The sequence below is a fragment of the Schistocerca piceifrons genome, chromosome 2, assembly GCF_021461385.2.
Source record: "Schistocerca piceifrons isolate TAMUIC-IGC-003096 chromosome 2, iqSchPice1.1, whole genome shotgun sequence".
Lineage (NCBI taxonomy): Eukaryota > Metazoa > Arthropoda > Insecta > Orthoptera > Acrididae > Schistocerca > Schistocerca piceifrons.
Window position 1 is genome coordinate 211,045,105 of NC_060139.1, and position 22,650 is coordinate 211,067,754.

General features: G+C 40.6%; 1 long non-coding RNA gene and 1 pseudogene across 1 annotated transcript in view; one reads left to right on the plus strand and one right to left on the minus strand.

The window, feature by feature from the left end:
- LOC124774967 overlaps positions 1-22,650 on the plus strand; it is an 805,902-nt gene that overhangs the window by 701,829 nt on the left and 81,423 nt on the right. The window lies entirely within an intron of this gene.
- Positions 11,134-11,251, minus strand: LOC124778885 (annotated as a pseudogene).

Sequence of the window (22,650 nt, forward strand, 5' to 3'; positions counted from 1 at the left end):
AATAATGCGTTCACTATGCTTTTTGTAGTAGCTTACCCGCACTCCTATTTTTTTATTCATTATTAAACCTATTACTGCATTCCCCCGTCTTGATTTTGTATTTATAATCCTGTATTCGCCTGACCAAAAGTCTTGTTCCTCCTGCCACCGAACTTCACTAATTCCTACTATATCTACTATATCTTTATCAGCTGTGTTTCATCATATACGAGAGTAGTAATTTTTTAGAACATTTCGCGTGGACAAACAGCCGTCTGGCTAAAAGTACTTTAAAAAGGATTAGAAATAGTCTGAACCATAATAAAACTTTTATTTAGAATGGTTCCCTGTTTCGGTCACAATGTGGCTATCTTCAGACCCTTTATACTAAGGTTCAAAAAAATGGTTCAAATGGCTCTCAGCACTATGGGGCATAACATTTGAGGTCATCAGTCCCCTAGAACTTAGAACTACTTAAACATAGCTAACCTAAGGACATCACACACATCCATGCCTGAGGCAGGATTCGAACCTGCGATCGTATCGGTCGCGCGGTTCCAGACTGAAGCGCCTAGAACCGCTCGGCCACCAGCGGCCGGCTATACTAAAGTGTGAACAAAGAATTGATTTAGAGGGATGCCTGATACTAGCAGTAACATATAAAATACATGGTACATAACAAATATCAAAAGAAGAAATTATGCCCATGGTGGTAGGCGGTGAACGGAGAAAGTGTTACGACTGCACGAACGTCAACTGCTAAGGAGAACAACGTTTTGTTGCTTAAATACGCGATGCTCCGCCCATTGCATACCGAATCACGTCAGTGATGTCCAGACTGCCACACAGGACATAAAATAAGGTATATAAGGTATATGTATAGAATAGCTACCCGATAGCTAACAACAAATGAAGAAATAGGAACATTATAGCATGTAAAATAACTGCTAAAGACAGCATTTTGTCAGTGTGTGAAAAGATACATATAAAAGAAATAACCAACCATAATCGGTTGTGAGAACACATATAGCTATCTGTGGGGATTGATCGAAAATTCGTAGATCGTATGCCAGCAAAGATAGTGGCTAAGAAATTGATATTTCATGCATAAGAAATCGATATTTAAAAGATATTGTAAACATCGTTGTTTACAGTCATGAATATTCCATGAAACTCCATAAAATAGGGGTACATAGTGTCAGGTGTACGGTAATATGAGTCACGTCAGTACCACGCAATACTTCTCAGGCCCATCTAAGTAGTCATAGGAAACACACTTCACGTACGTCTGGTAATAAAACAGTATTTGGCCAACACCTGATACATCACAGTCACTCGGAAGGATCCATAACGAATAACTTATGCGCTCTTCACAGTGCACCTGAAGAATTGTTACTTGACACGTTGGAAGAGATAGAAATTTATGCTCACAGCGGAAATAAAGCGTCTTCCATACCCAACGAGCGATTAGATCTCAGAGAAAAATATTTCTATGCTCTTTTGAAGACTTGCTATAGACTACGCCCGTTCTTCCTATTGCTCTTTTATCCATTCTATGTAATGTTTTCATGGCTGACAAAACTGATGTTCACTTTATTCTTAACACTGGGCTGCCTTCGCTTTTTGTTTTTTGTTCATAACTACTTTAATAGGCCCAGTTTTGTTTTTGGCAGTTGCTCTGTAATACCTCCCTTGCTGTAATATGATCATCTTGCTCTGTGTTATCTAAAGAACGCTATTTCACTCCTGTTCGTTTTTATTTCTCTATTTTAGCTTTATGTTTATTGTTAATTTATTGATTTTTTGTGACTTAAACAACTCTATTCACAGTGTCTTTTAACTTTTGACTGTTCATTCTTTTGTTTTACGTTTGAGGCTACATAGACGGATCCGATGTTCACAGTATCTTTCAAACATCTATTTCTTATGCTCGTCTTTTTTTTTTTTTTGACTATTCGATGGGTCAATAAGATTATGTGCCGTAGTTTCCTTTGATGTAACTTATTTTTCCGTGCTTTAGGTACTGCGTACCCAACTTTACTCGTTGTCTTGATGGTCACTCCTACGATCTAGGAGCAGTCTGCAATACCCGGCATGCATTTCTACATGTCGGCCTGCATGACAGTACATATTTAACATCCAGTCGCCGTCGCAACTCTGAAATCGTCTTCTGCTGCATGGCGCATGTCGATGCGACAACGCCGTCCCCTTTACAACCATTGGTGTCGCTTAACCATAATCTTTGCTGGCAAACGATCTACGAGTTTTAGATTAATCCCCACCTATTATGATTGTTTATCTCCTTTATATATATTTTTATCACATATTGACGAAATAGTGTCTATAGCACTTCTTTTGCGTAATGTAATGTTCCTATTTCTTCATTCGTTGTTAGCTATCGTGTAACTATTCTATATGTACGTTATTGTAGCAACTGTTTTATGTCCTGAGTGCCAAATTGGGTATCTCAGACGTAATTCGATATGCAATTGCTGGAGCATCCGGTGCATAAGCAATAACTACGACGCTCTTCTTGGCAGTCGACGTTCGTGCAGTTAGAACACTTTCTCCCTTTACCGCCATCGCCTACCATCATGGGTATAGCTTCTTCTTGCAATATTCGTTGTGTATCATGCATTTTATAAGTTACTGTTTTTATCTGATATTCCTCTAAATCGATTCTTTGTTATATTTCAGTATAAAGGGTCTGAAGATTCTCACATTCTGACGGAAACGGGTAACCAATGTGAATAAGTGTTTTATTTCGGTCGAGACTGTTTTCAATCCATTTTTAATATTAATATGTGAGGTCGTCCTGAAAGTAATACCTCGATTTTTTATGTGAAAACTTTTAAAGCATGTAGAACAATAAACTGGTAGCCAAGATCGCAGGAATTCTTTTTAGTCCATGATTACCGGTTTCGGCGAAACTAAAGCCGCCATCATCGGATCTTAGAATACATACAGGTTACAACATCAAGGCAAACAATGGTGATATTAATAGTTGCCTATAACACGCAGGCCTTACAAAATTGTCGTGAGCAGCACACAGGCGTCCAAGAGAGACGACATTATAAATGTTAAGTGTGTCCATCACATACAAGTGCAAACTAGGTACCTAGCTTTCTGTTCGTTAAGTATGATTCAAACCAGCTGTGTGACATGATCCACACAGTCAGATGCCTTGGAAAGATCACAAAAAATACCAAATGGCGATAATTTGTTGTTTAGGGCTTGAACTGTTTGATGGGTAAATGTGTAGATAGCATTCAGTCGAGTAACCCTTCCGGAATCCGAACTGTGACATGTTGAGTACATTATTTTCACTTAAATGTGAGACTACGCTTGAATACATAACTTCTTCGAATATTTTAGGAAATGAAATCAGCAATGAAATTTGTCTATAATTATTTAAGTCACTCTTGTCTCCTTTCTTATGAAGAGATCTGACAATTGCGTATTTCAATCTGTCTGGAAAAATTCCCTGTGCCAGCGAAGCCTTACATATATCACTAAGGACTCCACTTATTAAATTAGAACAACATTTCAAAATTCTGTTAGAGACTCCATCAACACCACATGAGCTATTGTTTTTCAGCATAACTCCTTAATTTCAGTGGGGGATGTTGCTGCTATTTCTAAAGGCCTAAAAGTCCTGGGAATGACATTTTTAACATTTTTTTTGCTTCTTCACCTGAACCCTTTAACTCTATTTTTGCTGCTACATTCAGAAAGTGATCGTTAAAAATACTTGCAACTTGTGAACTATCGCAAATGAGTGACAAGGTCATCATTTAGCTTTATTGCTATGGTATGATGTGCACTGTCAGGCTGCCCCGTCTTCCGTCAGAACACCTAAACTTCTCGACTTCTTAATGACTTTCCGTAAAATATTACAGTATCTTTTGTAGTAAGCAAGTGACGTCGGATCCTGACTTATTCTGGCCTGTCTATATATTTCCCTCTTCCTCTTACACGATATCTTAATTCCGTTAGTAATACATGGCTTACTTGACTTTGTAATTTTTGGATAACGTTTCAGGAAAGCCAGTCTCATATTGAGACAAATTTACGCTGGAATAAACTGAATTTGGCATCAGCATCATTTTCTGAGTAAACTTCATCCCATTCTACCTCTTTTAGGCTGCTCTTAAAACTATGTACGCTGTTCGCATCAATAAGCCTCCCTGCCTTGTATGAACCTCCCTGAAGCCTGTAAGGTGCTATATGTGTTATTTCCATTAACTGTGTATCCTGCTGCACACGAGTTGGAAAATTTACAACAGATACTAGATTGAAACAACCAAACAAAGATTCTAGCTCATTTTTCCTATCCTTGTCTTTTAAGAAATCTACATTAAAATTACCACAAACCACTAACTGCTTCTTTTTGTCTGACACGTAGCTCAGTAATGCCTCTAGATTTTTCATGAGTAGCTGAAAGTTGCCTTGAGGGAATCTGCAGATTGTTACAATTATTATAGAAGTATATTGCAGTAGCAACTCACAAGCACTTGCTTCAAGGATCTGATCTACACAAAAACTATATGTTTCCATATTTTTGACTTTGTGTCCAGTTTTTATACAAGTGGCAATTCCTCCTTTTTCCATGTTGACTCTACATGAATAAGATGCTAATCTGTAATCCCTTAAATTTAACTTCTCCATCCCTGCAGTTATATGGTATTCAGAGACACGGAAAAGAATTTACCCCATTTTCTAGGCATACAAGAAGCTCATGTACCTTATTTTTCAATTCTCCAATGTTCTGATGAAACACGCAAATTTTATTTCTCTGGATACTGCTACAGACATTATGGCACTGTTCTGTTTTAATCTCTTTCAATACTCTGTGTCTGTAACCTGACTCTAACCTAAAAAAATGTGTCCCTCTGACTCCAGTAATTACAGGTATTTTGTCTTCTGTACAGCTTCCGGAACTATAGAGACCGAGGTGATGCAAAACTTCTTTTGATGTGTGTATTACAAGCAGTGTTGCTGACATCATTATTCAACTAGTCACGAAGATAAGTAAACATTTTAGCTCATTTCTGTGACTTTGTTACTAATTTGTTGGAGCGTTGTAGAGCCTTCGTTCTCATATCCCGTTACCTGACTCTGGGGTATAGCTGTGTGATAGCGCAGGGAGAAATTGCCTTAGCTGTGTACTAGTGGCAATTCGGCCTCCACAACAGTAGCATCAAAACAGGCGACGAGGGTTTACAAAACTGACGACGAGGTTTTACACAACAGAGCACACCCAGACGCATCTCATTATACCAACATCGGCCTCCTGCCGCGTCATGAATACTCTGATTACAGGTCGGTACAGGAAACTTCTAAGACAAGAGTCAAACGAACATGTAACAACAAAGATAAAGATTTCACAGGGCCACATCACTCCCGAGCTCAAGATTATAACACAATGGCAATAACTATAATTAATAAAATATTTTCATAAATAAGAGAACTTTAAAATCCACCTTCAAATAAAATATACATGGCGTCATTTAACGGAGCCACAAAATTACTCAGCAGTTACTTAGTTGTATAGGTAATACACTCTCTAGAAATAACCGTACAATAGACAACAATTTGTGAACGTTTCTGTGATAAGGTAATGGGCCAATGATTGCAAATTTCACGTTATTAAACAAGAGTGTGTTTTCGATCAACTCTCCCCGCTTAAGGCGTGTCGATAACAGGAAGATCCTTTAAAATGAGCTTTACACTAGGATGGAAGTAAAACACCTTACGGATGCTTTTTTTCTCTATAATTTTGCACTTTTTCTTCTATAACTCTTGAATTGTACAATATTTTATACAATTTGTTATAAAAATGAAGGAAATATTGTGTATGAATTTCATTGTTATACTGTTTGCAGTTTTTGAGAAAATGTTCCTCAAAGATGAAAATTTTAAAGTTACGGGAAATGGCTTCTAAAGTTTTTTAATACATTCCTGTCCCATATGATGTATTACCAGCATCTTCTTCTTTTTCCACTGTTAAGTTTCCTTTTCACTGGTCTTTTCTTCCCTTTTGCTGCATATTGTAGGCTTTTGTCTCTTCTTCCTGCACCTCTTGGTCTTTCTTCATCAATTAGGCGCATTGTGGAAATGGTGTTGTATCCTGGTCGGAAACCTAAACGTTTCAGCACATCACATTTGATGTTTCCTTCGTTGTATGTTGCCACTGCAAATTAAATTATTTACACTTTCTTTTGGATTTTGTGTTTTCCCATGTAAACACTTTTCCAATAAACTTCGCTGTGATAAATCTCTGAATATGGACTTAATTACATCAATTAGAGCATTTGGCGAACTGTTTATATGGGCATATTCCTTTCCTGATTGGTACTTACGCCATGGGTCATCACCTGTGGGGCACAGTGCATGTTGTGATCCATTTGTTGATGCAGTATGAAAAAATAATGCCCATACTGCTCTCCTCATATGGTCAATGCTTCTTGTATTTTGCCTAATTGCACACCCATAATACCTCTGCATTCAATCAATTGCTTCATCTGTCAGTCTTCCTCTTCCTCCAATGGTCTTACCATCAATAAGCTTCTGGGATCCTAATGTCTGTTTTTGTTTGCCCAAGCGGCTCCCATGCGCTTCTGCACATGTCCAATGTTCTCTTGTTTTTTAATGTTAATTTCATTGCCATAAGGTTTCAGTTCCTCTACAGCTTTACATCCCTTAGAATCACCATCTCCTAGATAGTTAGTGTATCGTACATTATACCACTCCTGTGATCTGGAAAAAATTTCTTTCACTCTCTCTACTTACATCGCTCCACTCGTGTTGTGAAAATTTGCTTCACAATTTTCACTTTGTTCGTCCTTGGTATTGCCCTTACATCTACAATGTTTTGAGAGAACAACAACATCAATTACTTTGCAACTGTCTCCACTGGTAGCTGTCACAACTCCATTTAGAGATTTATGAACACTACGTTGCCTTGATCCATCTAAAGCAATAGTTAAATCTCTAAAATTCCCATTACCTGTCACAGCTTCTTCTACTGCTTTCTTCATTGTTACTTGAGCAATACAGCAGAAGATCCCACCAACTCATTATAAAATCCAAACTTGGTTGGTGGTTTTAGCAAGTTCATAATTCCACATAACATTATCCTTGCAGCACTGCCCTTGCCAAGGCAACGCAAGCCATACAGTAGCCTAACATTTATATCATACACCTTCTTTCCACTATTACCGCTACGAGGAATACTGTTAGAATTAGAAAACGAAGCTCCTGCAGCACATTTGTTACACTTCAATAACATTTTACATGCCAAACCAATGTCTGAAGCTATTTTCAATTCAAGTCCTCTTTCTTTGCAAACTTAGCAAAATACATTATGTTTCAAAATATCAGAGAGCAAGAAAATGTTAATTATTTCATTCACATCATTACTGTCACTTTCATAGTTTTCAAATATTTCTTGGCTGTCACAAAGTTTCTTGCTGGAAGAAGTTCTATCGCATTCATTTGGAGTAGTCGTTGAAGCAGTCTGAGCAGCATCTCCCTTCGAAACAACAAAAGATTTCCTCTTCCACTCATTGTACCTTCTCTTAAACACTCGATTGCTGAAACGAGGCATATTGATATCAACAAACCAAATACGTAAAACAGGTACGAGCAAAATTCGTCAAATACTCAAAATTGAACAGCTAATCAGCACAAAGCAAACTCCACGAGTCAACACACACGGTATAGCGTTTATGTTTACCGATATGAACAGTCACTTGTCACAGAGATAAAGCCATACAACCTTGTAAAACAAAACACTGTCTAATTCCGCTAAGATACCCTGCTTGCAGCCAGCGAGCGGAGCCGTCAGAGGTGACACACGAAGTCGCTACAACCATTTAAGCGGAGCGTCAACTTTGCAGCGATAAAAAGGGCACTTAGAATTCACTTAGAAGGGTGAAACTTGATTTGTTTTATTCATAAAACTCCAAATAATAATGAAAAAAAACGTTAATTTTGTCATTGTCATCGTTCCGGCTCCCCTTAAATATAAATGAAAATATAAGTCATCCTTGGTCTCAGTGCTCGTTTGATGTAACTGTTTGATTACAAAAGTACTGCAAAGACTAGGAATCGTCAAGACGAGTATGCAATTATCTGACGATCACGTTAAAGGCGCATTTTTCTTACTGTCGACTCCCGCGTGCTGTCCACATGATCACAACATGCGATGCAGCTTGACGCAACCTGGGAAAGGGATGCTAATTCGTTGTTAGTCAGTCGGTAGCAGCGAAGGGAACACAAACAATGATGCGCGAGTGCGTACAAAGTGTTGATTACATTAACATTTGTCGCGAGTGAAAGAGAGGAGTGGGGATTCCAAATAAAGTAATGAAACTATTAAAGTAGTGATGTCAGGGTTCGACAACATGTCTAACACGATTAATCAAGCTTGTGTAATCGGTAATAGTTTCTAATATCAACACCTGGTGCCGAAAACTCAAACTGAACAATATCTACAACTCGAAATGACAAATTGTGCTTTTCTTCTTTACTTTAGCCGTCACTCTACAAAGCGACACCATGAAAGCAACGACGCACTCAACTGAGGTTCGCTTCGATGATGCAGGTAACATGGAACATATATGACGTGCTCTGGAAACCACCCCTTCAAACATACTATCGAAAACGGATCATGAACACACTTTTTAACAGAAAGATAAGGGGATTCAGTGTTAAGAGTAAATACCGCATGTCGCTGAGTCTCATAATAACATTTATATTTGCAGCCAGGTTAGATCATGCAAAAAATACGAGTATAGCCGTTGCATATTTGAAAAATAAAACAAAAATGACGTTTTCAGGGCAGACACAGGTCTTATACCACAGAGTAAACTTTCAGAAGTGATGCATTTAATTAAATATACAATGTGTGACTGTATTATAACGGGGCTGATGCTGTCACAGAGTAAGTACACATGCGCCAAAGATGATCGACCGTAATTGTGAAGTCGAATGCGGCATCTGGCATCTGTAGATAAATCGGTGTGGTCTGTGTAAGAGCTGTTATTTTACTCTGCTGGAAAAATGGTAAGTGTAATAATCGACAATGAATTTTCTTGATGCCTCACATGAAATTCGTAACAGCGCTACTGAAACCTAACTGTTAGTGAAAGAGGTTTATAGTGAACACTGTTTTGTCACGTACGCGAGTTAGATCCCCGAGGAGACGTTATGAACGACTCACGGCCAGGGCGCTCTTCAACATCGGAAACGTATGAAAATATCGAAAAAGTCTGATTCGATCTGACAGTCGGTTGGGTATTTGACAGATAGCTGAAATTGTAGGAACCGACAAAGAATGCATAAGCCAAATTTTACATAATCAAATAAAGAAGAGAAAAGTGGGAAATACCATTGTAAATGATCCTAAATTCTTGGAAAGAGTGACGAATCTTCACTAACGATCCAGAAAGTAACCGCCAATACATGCAATGGAAGGGCCTAACTTCACTGAGAGCTAGAAAACTCGAATGAGCAAATCAGTATACAAAGCGATGATGACTGATTTTTCTATACTCATGGAATTGTGTATGTTCATTGGGTTCCTGAAGGTCAGACTGTTAGCCAACATTAATATCTTGAAGTCATTAATACCTAGAGGTTCCTGCTCAGCTCCGTGAGAAAATGAGAAGAAAAACGACCCAAATTATGGACGAACAAGTAACTGGTTCTGTGTCAAGACAATGCACTGGCTGTAAAATGTCTGTTCAAAGGTTTCTAGTGAAGTACAGCATCCCAGTGTTGGACCACCTTATTCGCCTAACATAGCACCATGTGACGTCCATATAGCCCCCAAGGTCAAATCTGCATTAAAAGGAACAAGATTTCAGTCCGTTGAAGGAGCAAAAGAAAAAATGATAGGTGTCGTCAAGGAGCTCACAGAAGAAGCCTTCCAGCTCTCCTTTCATCAAAGAAAAATTCACATGGGGCGTTGTAGGGATAGCGGAGGGGAGTATATTGAGGGTGAAAATAACTAAATATGTATGTTCTTGAAATCAAATCTTCTATTACTATCATTTTTACACGAATTGCAATGAAAGTTTCACATCACGGACCTGTACTCTTGGTATACTATGTCGTTAGAAAGTGTATGCTTTGCAGTCCTTTTTCTCCAGAGCGCAACAGACCAAATCTAAGAAATGGCAATTCAGAAGCAAACAGAGACAAACTAAGTCACAGAAAAGCAAGAGTAAATTGAAATAGATTCAGTTGTCGTCAAGGACCTCTGCGGGGACGGCGAGCTTAAACAAAAGAAATTTTTCGTAGCGCTCCCGTGCTCCGTTGCCAATTTGCGTCATAAAGCTGCCAGGAATACACACAACTCTATGGGGACCCAGGAAGCCGAGAACAAATTTAACTTGTGAAACCGAAAGAGCAGTCGGCGAGATTGCGTCTGCAGTCTGACGTACCAGGTAGGGCGTAATAAGGCTTATTAATTCCGACTTTCCTCGTTCAGGTAAATTAAACGGGAACCTCAAACTGTCTGGTTCCCAGTGTGTAGGGGAACCGCTCAATGGCTAACACAGCTGTAGAGATTAGTGGAGCTAGTATTAAATTCGTCCTGCGCAAAATAAACTTGGGGAAGTTAATTCGTATTCCTAGTGATGTAAAGCTAATAAATTAACGGCTTACTGGAAAACTGACCAAGTGAAACGTTGCTACTTCCGCTTTAATAGCGTCTAACAGATGATACGTCCTGCAGAACAGATTAGTGAATGAAGTTTTCGCACAAAAATCATCAGCAAATTGCTGCAGTTGCGCATAACTTAAACATTACGCAGTTAACTTAGCACTGTGGTAGGCAAAGCAAAATCTCATTAGTAATTTTGCAGAATACAGGGAGCAGAATGCTCATAATTTAGAGATGTACAACAAAACTTGTATGTTTGCTCTGTAACTATCATTTTTCAGCACTCCGTCATCAGGCCACATGTGGCCCACCGGGACCATCAGGCTGCCGTGTCATCCTCAGTTGAGGATGCGGATAGGAGGGGCCTGTGGTCAGCACACCGCTCTCCCAGATGTTATGATGGTTTTCTTTGACCGGAGCCGCTACTATTCGGTCGAGTAGCTCTTCAGTTAGCATCAAGAGGCTGAGTGAACACAGAAAAATCGCAACAGCGCATGGTGGCCCGGATGGTCACCCATCCAAGTGCCGGCCACGCCCGACAGCGCTTAACTTCGGTGATCTGACGGGAACCGGTGAATCCAATGCGGCAAAGCCGTTGCATTTATCATTTTTTAAGAACTGATGTATTTCCAAACGAAAGTGAACGTCCTTATTTATTAAGCCAAGAGCGCCTAATAACTACAGTTTCACGTTACCAGTTTTGGCAGTTAATTACCGTCTTCAGATGGATTCAATCTACAATCAACTTCGTCGTGAGATATAAAAAAATAAAAAAATCTCCGAACGTCATGAAGTTCTATACTGTACGACAACAAATTATATGTCATTCTGTCACATTGTAAAAGAGACAATCCATGTGACGACATGATGTATAATTTATTGACGTGGTCAGAGTGCATAGCTTGATTTTTTTAGGGCTACGTGTCTCAGACTGCAAAAACGGTAGCCTTGTAGCAGTGGTCGACAAACGTTTTTGCTCAAGAACTAATACCGACAGTGTGGGGTGGCACCTCGGAGCGTATGTATACCGATACTGTTATTAATTGGGACTCTACATAAATTAGTACGTTATGAGTCCCCATCAGACCAGCTTCAGTAAGGGCACGATAAGTTGGCCACTGTTCCCAACGTACTGATCGTTAAAAGTCGGCATTAAACTGCGGCCCCATTCCGAACACTTCGTGTCAAATATTGTCCTCTGTTTCAGATTGTTGCCACTGCCAGCGACCACAAAGTTGTGACACCGTAATTGCCTAACGAAGTATTGTTGTGTTTTCATTGTGAGTGGCTGATTAAATGATTAATAACTGTAACTGTCCTCACATTCAACGGCATTATCCAGCATGACACATGACCAAAAGTGTTTACTAAATGTTTTGAATGCCATTTTTCTTCTGTTCATTGTGACATAATAGTTAGGTTACAATCAACAGTCGAGATCGCAATAATATTTGTTTATTTAGCGGTTTCGGCTTATGTAAAAGCCATCTTCAGAATTTTTGGCTCCCTATGGCCTGGTGCTCGCGGTTGGTAGGTTTCGGAGTACGACGAGCCGCCAGCACCAGGCCATAGGGAGCCAAAATCTCTGAAGATGGCTTTTACATAAGCCGAAACCGCTAAATAAACAAATATTATTGCGATCTCGACCGTTGATTGTAATCGAAATATTGCACCAGAATGCTGCAATACATAGGCAATGTTGTCCAAATTTATTACAATAGTCTTCATTTACACTACTGGCCATTACGATTGCTACACCAAGAAGAAATGCAGATGATAAACGGGTATTCATTGGACAAATATATTACACTAGAACTGACACGTGATTACATTTTCGCTACGGTCGCAGGTTAGCATTCTGCCTCGGCCATGGATGTGTGTGATGTCCTTAGGTTAGTTAGGTTTAAGTAGTTCTAAGTTCTAGGGGAGTGATGACCTAAGAAGTTAAGTCCCATAGTGCTCAGAGACATTTTTTATTACATTTTCGCGCAATTTGGGGGCATAGATCCTGAGAAACCAGTACCCAGGCCTTGATACGCCTGGGCATTGAGTCAAACAGAGCTTGGATGGCGTGTACAGGTAAGGTGCCCATGCAGCTTCAACACAATACCACTGTTCATCAAGAGTAGTGACTGGCGTATTGTGACGAGCCAGTTGCTCGGCCACCATTGACCAGACGTATTCAATTGGTGAGAGATTTGGAGAATGTGCTGGCCAGCGCAGCAGTCGAACATTATTTGAATCCAGAAAGGCCCGTACAGGACCTGCGCCGGCCGGTGTGGCCGAGTGGTTCTAGGCGCTAGAGTCTGGAACGGTGCGACCGCTACAGTCGCAGGTTCGAATCCTGCCTCGGGCATGGATGTGTGTGATGTCCTTAGGTTAGTTAGGTTTAAGTAGTTCTAAGTTCTAGGGGACTGATGACCTCAGCAGTTACGTCCCATAGTGCTCAGAGCCATTTGAACAGAGCCTGCAACATGCGGTCGTGCATTATCCTGCTGAAATGTAGGGTTTCGCGGGGATCAAAAAATGGTTTAAGTGTCCCCTAGAACTTCGAACTACTTAAACCTAACTAACCTAAGGACATCACACACATCCATGCCTGAGGCAGGATTCGAACCTGCGACCGTAGCGGTCGCACGGTTCCAGACTGTAGCGCCTAGAACCACTCGGCCACCCCGGCCGACTCGCGGGGATCGAATGAAGGGTAGAGGCACGGGGCGTAACACATCTGAAATGTAACGTCCACTGTTCAAAGTGCTGTCAATGCGAACAAGAGGTGACCGAGACGTGTAACCAATGGCACCCCATACCATCACGCCGATTGATATGCCAGTATGGCGATGGCGAATGCACGCTTCCAATGTGCGTTCACCGCGATGTCGCCAAATACGGATGCGACCATCATGATTCTGTAAACAGAACCTGGACTCATCCGAAAAAATGACGGTTTGCCATTCGTGCACCCAGGTTCGTCGTTGAGTACACCATCGCAGGCGCTCCCGTCTGTGATGCAGCGTCAAGGGTAACCGCAGCACTGGTCTCCGAGCTGATAGTCCATGCTGCTGCAAACGTCGTCGAACTGTTCGTGCAGATGGTTGTTGTCTTTGCAAACGTCCCCATCTGTTGATTCAGGGATCGAGACGTGGCGGCACGATCCGTTACAGCCATGCGGATAAGATGCCTGTCATCTCGAGTGCTAGTGATACAAGGCCGTTGGGATCCAGCACGGCGTTCCCTATTACCCTCCTGAACCCACCGATTCCATATTCTGCTAACAGTTATTGGATCTCGACCAACGCGAGCAGTTATGTCGCGATACGATAAACCGCAATCGCGATAGGCTACAATCCGACCTTTATCAAAGTCGGAAACGTGATGGAACGCATTTCTCCTCCTTACACGAGGCATCACAACAACGTTTCACCAGGCAACGTCGGTCAACTGCTGTTTGTGTATGAGAAATCGGTTGGAAACTTTCCTCATGTCAGCACGTTGTAGGTGTCGCCACCGACGCCAGCCTTGTGTGAGTGGTCTGAAAAGCTAATCATTTGCACATCACAGCTTCGTCTTCCTGTCGGTTAAATTTCGCGTCTGTAGCACGTCATCTTCGTGGTGTAGCAATTTTAATGGCCAGTAGTGTAATTTCATATTGCTTGCTACAGATTTGTACCGCATTTGAAACTGACGGTCTCTATAATGCGCGTTCAAGAATCCTTGTTGCTTCTGTGTCAAAATTTACACCATAGTAGCTTATCGGTACCATTCGCGTACACCCGTGAGCTATACTAGAAGGCATACAATAAAATATCGTCCCGCTCACATTCTCTAGCTCCACAGTGGCCATCCTACTTATCCCTATAACCTGAGGTAAGCGACAAACCTTATTTAGCTCAGGCCCAATTCACCATTCTCAATTACAGTTAAGAACATATGAAAATATTACTGCCTTTTGACGAGTTTCTGTTTGTCAGTGAGCAGGAAAGCGGAAACCCGCGGGCCGCATGAACATTTTATTCGCACCGCAGTTTGACGACCACTGCCTTGTAGGATCGCTCTGTCTGTCTCTGTGGCCGACTGTTAAGAACCCTTCTTCTCAGGAACGGGTAGACGTATTAAGTGCATATTTATATTACGTATTAAGGTCTATGGTCCCTTCGTGTAAAAACTGTAAGCTTCTAAGTCAAAGCAATAAAAAGATACGGCCATTTATATCACGTATTTTAATACTCGAAAACTCACTTCCACTTGACCTACAACCATGAAATTTGGCAGTAAGCAAGGTATCACGTAAAAGTAAGGGGAAAAATCCGAAAATCATTAATTTTTAATTACGAGTGTATCACGTGAAAAAACTTTTTTTTTCATTTTTTTCGGTCTCTCTGTCTATCGGTCTCTTAAGACCCCTTTTTCTCTGGAAGAGGTTGGTGTATCATGTTCAAATTTATGCCACATACTGAAATCTATGATGACTTGGTGGTGTAAGAAAATTTAGGTTTCCAGGTCATGCAGTCGAAAGATTCGATCATTTACGTCATATATTTTGATACTCGCAAACTCTGCCATCAAAATCTACAGGGTACCACCCGTTGACCTAAAATCATGGAATTAGGCAAGAAGCTAGGTGAGTACAAGTAAAGTAAAAAATATGAAACTTGTTAAATTGTAATTATATCACATAAAAATAAATTTTGCCATTTGAACGTCAAAAGCATAACAGACGGAACATTACTCCATACAGACATAAAATGTAATTTGTAATCATGTTTTAGAAAGTAAATAAAACATTTCAGTAAATTTTCTCTGTCTATACATATAAACTGAAGTTCCCAACTCGCTTCTTTTTGTATATTTGGATTAGTCTGTGGAACTACTGTAGAAATTTTGACACGGTCTTGGAATTCCCGGGACCAATATTTTGCCAGTATCGGTATTGATAACAAGGAAAATAGTTGAGATTCTCTATTCCCAGGATGTAATAATTAGGTTTGTACGGGACCCTCAGTGCACAAGTCCTACTCGCACTTAGCCAATTTATATTAACTACATCCGAGGATGTCAATAAATTTCCGAAACCGGTAATGCGAAACTGTAGATATTACGCAATCTTGAAGTAATAAATTATTAGATAAACTATTACTGTCACTTGTACCAGTGCGAATCTGACCAGAGAGTAGGGTTCAGTGTCTACGAGGTGAGTCGCAGTTGGTACACATGCTAATACCTCATGCTAATACCTGGACGTAAAAATTTGTAGGGATTGGAAATCAAGTGATCAAGTGTGCGCAATCCAAACCAATGTCGTGGGGTAGTTACTTCTGCAGGGTGAAGGGTGGAAAAAGCTCTTTTCTTTCTCATGTAATTTCATCAATTATTTTATATATCTGGTTTACAGTATTTATTTGGTCATTGAGCGACTGTTTGTGTTAATGCTGTGTGTGTGTATGGAAATTTTCTTAAAGGGAGGAGATGTCTTTCTTTAGTGATTCCAATGATGTTCATATCTTTTTCAGTATTGCATAGTTTATGGTGTTCTTGTTTTAGATGATCTGCAAATATTGATTGATTTGTCCCATATTTAAATGCAGATCATGGCTTCTCCCTCCACCACCCCCTCCACCACCACATACTGGCCTGCATGTGGGACGAGTTCGCCATTGCCTCCGCAGGTGTTAAGAATGCATGAACAGTCTGTGCTTCATTGACCGATGAATCCATTAAGTAACACAGAGATAGCTACCGACGTGCGGCCCCTGTCGCACAGGCAGTTTGTGACATACACGCTGCAGCTAGCGACATCGTCGTCCTTGCTGAACCTGACGCGTTTCAGCCCCACTGCCTGGTGTGCATCACCCACGCCTCGAACTGAACTCATCCTCGATCCTGGAAGACGGGATGGAGCGAATGACGGTGGCAGAGCCATACCGAGGGAGTGACACAGAGAGGACTTAAAAACCGAAAAAAAACAAAAAAAGAAATACCGTTTAAGAATTAACCGGGAGAGGTGCGTGCGTCCTCCTACCCCTCGTCTCTTCATTATGAGAAGAAGGCTTTCTCTCGGCCTCTGATTATAAATGCAAGCTGTTATCACAGTGACAATTCTGCTGTATGATTTCATCCAAGTAGCATCATATGAAAACGAGAGTTTCCGAACAGACGTTGGTATCAGTGGCAATTCATACTAACTTCCTTGTACCTGCTGACAGTTTTTTTTCCAAAAGGGGTGTATATTGCGACATCGCCTCAGTTACAGCTACATCCCTCAGTGGAAAATCAAAAAATTTCAAAGCAGAAACCCACTTTCAGTAAAGAATATAAGACTACCAGCTGGGAAATCCGACGTGGTTCGGGTATTTACTTATTTCATTCTATCATTCCATCTTCTCCTCTCTCTGTCCAGCTCCACCCCCCCCCCCCACCCGCCTCCTTACTCCCACGGTCCATCTAACCCTCTTTCTGCCCATCGCCTCCTCCCCCTCTCTCTGTCCTTGTCCTTCCATTCCTCATTCCTCCCTCTCCCTACCGACTTTTTCCTCTCTCCCTTCTCTGTCCATCACCTCTTTATCACCACCACCCCACCCCAATGGAAGGTTGATAGCTGTTTACTTCCACAGGACCTCATTCCGTGTACTAAGTAATACACGTACCAAGTCTTGTTGAAGTCGATCCTGGGGCTTAGGAGTTGTTGAACACATGATGTTTCATACAATACGACTCCAGAGGGGCCGCGCGGGATTAGCCGAGCGGTCTAGGGCGCTACAGTCATGGGCTGTGCGGCTGGTCCCGGCGGAGGTTCGAGTCCTCCCTCGGGCATGGGTTTGTGTGTGTTTGTCCTTGGGATAATTTAGGTTAAGTGGTGTGTAAGCTTAGGGACTGATGACCTTAGCACTTAAGTCCCATAAGATTTCACACACATTTGAACATTTGAACTCCAGAAAGGGGGGGGGGCATGGGAGGGAGGGGAGGAAGGTGGGGAATCTGTCTGCGATACTCAGCTGTGTGGCTTTATGTTAGGTATCGAAATACGTTGTCCAAATTATTGGCTCCCCACAGTGGTCATTCTCGTGACCTGGTCGGCAAAGTGAACAGCACAAATAAGAGTCGAATTGCACTTCATACTTTTAAAAGCACTCTAAATCAACTAAATGCAGGAATTAAATACCAACAGGTCGTCACAACTTCTCATTCACAGCCCCTTTCCCACAGGCAGTGAGGAATCTTATCCCACAGTATTTTTTATACCAATCATAAATCATGCTTATGACAAATTTCGTTACGAGCTATGCTTCAATGTGACCCGCTTTTCATTTCCAACCCTTTAAGATGCAAGTGCTGCTTTCCAGACAGTACGTAACGAATAAATCCTCGATTCTTTAAAGACTCGAACCACCCTCTAAAAAACAATTCCATATTTCACGTCTACTTACAAATTAGTTATCGTGTTTAATACGTGACAGCTGCATGTATCCGAGAAAAAGTTAAGAAAAGGTTTGATATTATGGGTTAATGAATAAGCTCATAGCGTTTTTCCATAAGTTTAATAATCACAACAGATAAATATGATAGAATATTTAGTCATCAATAATATATTCACCTTCACTATTTACAAAAGTCGGACAACGCTGGGGTAACTTTCCGATTCCGCTGAGAAATCGTTGAACCATGTTCGGAAGGAATTTTCATCCGGAAAGGAAGTTTCTTTCAGGTTGTTCGATAGTGGAAAAGGTGAAAATATGAGGATGCAAGATTAGTTGGATAAGATGGGTGAGGAATAATTTCCAGCCAAACTGTTGTATAGTGCCTTTTGTCAGTGTAGCACAATTAGGACCCGCGCTGTCATTTAGTAGCAACACTTCAGGCAGTCTTCCTGCTCGTTGTTCTTAGGCTGCGTATGCAAAACGTCTCAGTTATTGACAATAAACGTCGGCAGTGATGGTTACACGTCGGAGAAGCAATTCGTAGGACACCAAACCGTCTGTTCCAGCAGATACATAACATTGTCTTTTGTGGATGCTCGCAGGTCTTTGTACAGCGAATTACTCCTGTGTTTGAGCTTTCTTTTTCCTTATGTTGGCACAAAGTCACAATTTCTTGTCACCAGTACACATATAGAACAGAAATGGTCAGTGTTGTTCACGTGCCATTTGATGACGAGCAAACAGAAGTACACGTATGGCCAGCCTCTGACTTTTGTGATTTTGCCTCAGAGCATGTGGTACCCACAGACCCGGTTTTTGAACGTTCCCCATTGCATGTAAATGTCACACGATGGTTGAATGACCACTGTTCATCACATTTGACAGTTCACGAGTGTAATAACTTGGAGCATTGTCGGTTAATGGGTTTAAATGATGTTCATCAAACCCCGAAGGTCTTCCTGAACGTGAACAGTCACTAATGTCAAAACTATCCTCCTTTAAACGAGGAAACGATTTTCTTGCCGTGCCCTGTCCAAGGCATTACCCTCACACATGGCGCAAATGTTTCTGGCTGTCTCCGCTACTGTCACCCCTGTACTGAACTTGAAAAGAATGTTCCTCATTTGTGGTGCCATATTGTCCATAGTTGCTTGACAGTTCTTGAGGGTAGTTGCGTTCTGTCGTTGCAGCTACAAAAAATGCACCTTTTTTTCACCATACGTGTTTCGCATTATTGAGATAAAGCATCAGTAGTCTGTAAACAATGTGTTGGTTTTTACTTACGGTGATTTTCGGTTGATTTCTCGGCTACATCGGGAAATGCCGTCTGTTAGCACATCGTTGATGTTTTCCTTCTTCAGACATTCATAGTTGTAATCTAATTTTTAGTTGCTCTGCAGAATAATGGATTTTTTATGTTTCAACCAGCACATTTTTTTGCACACCACTGTTTTCTGTCTTGTTTTTATACTTCTAAGTATGTATTGTGGTTTGTGTTTTGTAGTGTTGTCAACATAAAATCGCCAGTAGTTTGTCTCTGATTTTTTTGGGTGGGGGAGGGAGAAGCCATGATTTGCATTTAAATACGGTACAAACAATTCAGTATTTGCAAATCATCTAAAACAAGAACACCACAAACCAATCAATATTGAAAAGATATGAACATCATAGGAATCACTAATGAAAGACATATCCTCCCTTTCAAAGAAAATTTCCATACAAACACAGCATTAACACAAAATAAACAGTTGCTCAATAAAAAAATAAATATTGTAAACCAGACATATAAAATAACTGATGAAATTACATGAGAAAGAAAAGAGCCTTTTCTATTCATCAGCCTCTCTCACTCTCCCACGGAAACCCCCCCCCCCCTCCCAATTTCATTTTACTTCTTGCTCCTCACCTCCTCCAGCTCACACTCCATCAGACTATTATTCACTTATGTCTACCCATCATGGCTTCTCCCTCTGGACCCCCCTCGCCCCCCCCCCCCCCCCCAAAAAGCAGAGGCAAACTAGTGGCAATGTTAACTTGGCAGCACTACAAAACACAAATCACAGTACATACTTAGAAGTATAATAACAAACAGAAAATAGTGGTGTGCGAAAGAATGTGCAGAGTAAAACATAAAAAATGCGTAGTTCTGCAGAAAAACTAAAAATTAGATTACAGCTACCAATTTCTGAAGAAGGAAAGCAACAACGATGTGCTGGCAGAAGGCATTTCCGGATGTAGGTAAGAAATAAAGTGGAAATCACCGTAAGTACAAACCAACATATTCTCAAAAAACTGTTTCTCGATCTTAAAGCAAACCAAAATGTAAATAACTTATTTACAGGCCACTGATGATGTTTACCTCAGTAAAGCGAAACGTGCCTGCTGAAAATGACATGCATTTTTGTAGTTGCAAGGACAGAACAAAAAACTCTCAAGAATGAAAAAGAAGAATATGTCGGAAATGTTCCTTTTTCTCCTCTTGGTACTCCATTTTCTACCACCCACAGCCTAACTCATTATCTCCAAATTACAAAATGACACTATGTAAACTCGTATAGTAACAGCGAAGTATAAATAAATAATGAAAATCGATAAATAAACCCACAGCAACCGCAATACCAACATGCAAATCAAAAACTCCAAGAACTTATGCACCAAAAAAATGGTTCAAACGGCTCTAAACACTATGGGACTTAACATCTGAGGTCATCGGTCCCCTAGACGTAGATTTACTGAAACCTAACTAAACTAAGGGCATCACACACATCCATGCCCGAGGCAGGATTCGAACCTGCGACCGTAGCAGCAGCGCTGTTCCGAACTGAAGCACCTACAACCACTCAGCCACATCGGCCGGCACTTGTGCACCAACCCACGTTCGTTAGAAGTCATTAAGTCGTCTCATTATCAAATACTGGATGAGTATAGCCTGGGTAATTTGCACTTCGTTTTAAGAAAACCCAGTTTTTCACGTATCTTAGTGTTTATGGCGTTATATCTCCGGTACTATGTGTTGTAGAATGATATAATTTTGAAGGTACATTCATTGATATATGGGGAAACTGTCTGCAAATTGCGTTTCTACTAGAGTTAGTACTAAAGACGTTCTAAATTAAAATGTCACGCTTGGTGCAGCAGTTTTGCTGGATGAACAGGGAAAATGCAGCAGCGATAAACTTTCTTCCGTTCATCGTTTTCTGTTGTTGCCAGAGAGAAAATGTTTCGTAAAGGTTGGAAATTATGTCTAAAGTCTGCTGCAAATCATGAAGTGCTGCCATTCTCAGTGGATCAGTATAGTTTTTTACCGCTTCCGTTTCACCCTCATCCGTTTGAAAAGTAGGTGGTCCTTAACCCACAGCGCTTCTTTCCAGGTACTAAGTGGAATAAATATTAAGTTTGATGCCAAGAGCCATTTAAGGAATCTTTTCCCACACTCCAGACCATAGGCGAGTGTAACGTGAAGAGACCTAATGCTTGGTACAATGGGAGGCACCCTCTGCCAAGAACTTCTTAGTTGTGAGTGTGAAGTGTAGATGAAAATGTAGTTTACTTGCCTGTGTTGTACTTGATTTGCATCACACTATTCATGAATTACAGGTAATATATTGTGACACATCTTGGAGCTACATGGCCGCAACTGAAAGAGTCTAGAAATTTATTTGAGAATTATTCATACCTCAGCATTGACAAGAAGCCACAACCAACCGTAGACTGTGATTGAGAAACCAAATTATCACTCTCTCTTATTATAATGATCCAACCAGTTTTCACATTTGCTGAAGTGAAATTGCAGATAGATAGATTTAATAGATTCTGTATACTTTAGTATTCTAATCAGTTCTAGTGAACGCGGAATTTTCAGTGGCTGTTATTTTACAAATACCGCTTCACACGTTCGATTTTTCAGTTGCATTATACCGTACTGTACTAACATAATTATATATAAAATCTTTACTGATGATAGCGAGGCGTGGTGTTTTTGACATGGCTCAAGAACCTATTGAGCCAGTGGAATACTATTTCATCCCTGCAGGCGCAGAACATAGAAACAGGTGAGAACCTTCAAAACTGTTCTGATTTTGGTTCTTCTATACTTGAAGGAAAGGAGTAGGAGGGGAAATAATAGGCCAACACGAATTTGTACCCGTAACAACCACAGTTAATTATCATAACTGCCATCAAGAACTAGAAAACAAATCAACGGCTTGCAGAGCAGCGATAAAAAGTTGGCTCATTTACCATAGCAATACAGAGCATAGAACGTTATTTTTAGGTCGACGAAATCAAAAACGGGCGCCGTGTAGCTGGAAATCAGAACTGAAAAACTTGTCAGTGGGAAAATGCTAAACTGCGTGTACGACTCTAGTTTAAACTAAGTAATATGGAAACCACTGTACTAGAAACCTCGTTAACAGAGAATACACGATGAACTAAGTGATGTCTTGTAAATTATTTATTCACGACCGACTTCGGTCATATACGTCCTTCATAGTGGAAAAATATCTTTTACAAAGGCAAAGAAAATTGGAAATTTGTGGTAAATTCGTATGGGACCAAACTGTTGAGCTCATCGGTCCCTAGATT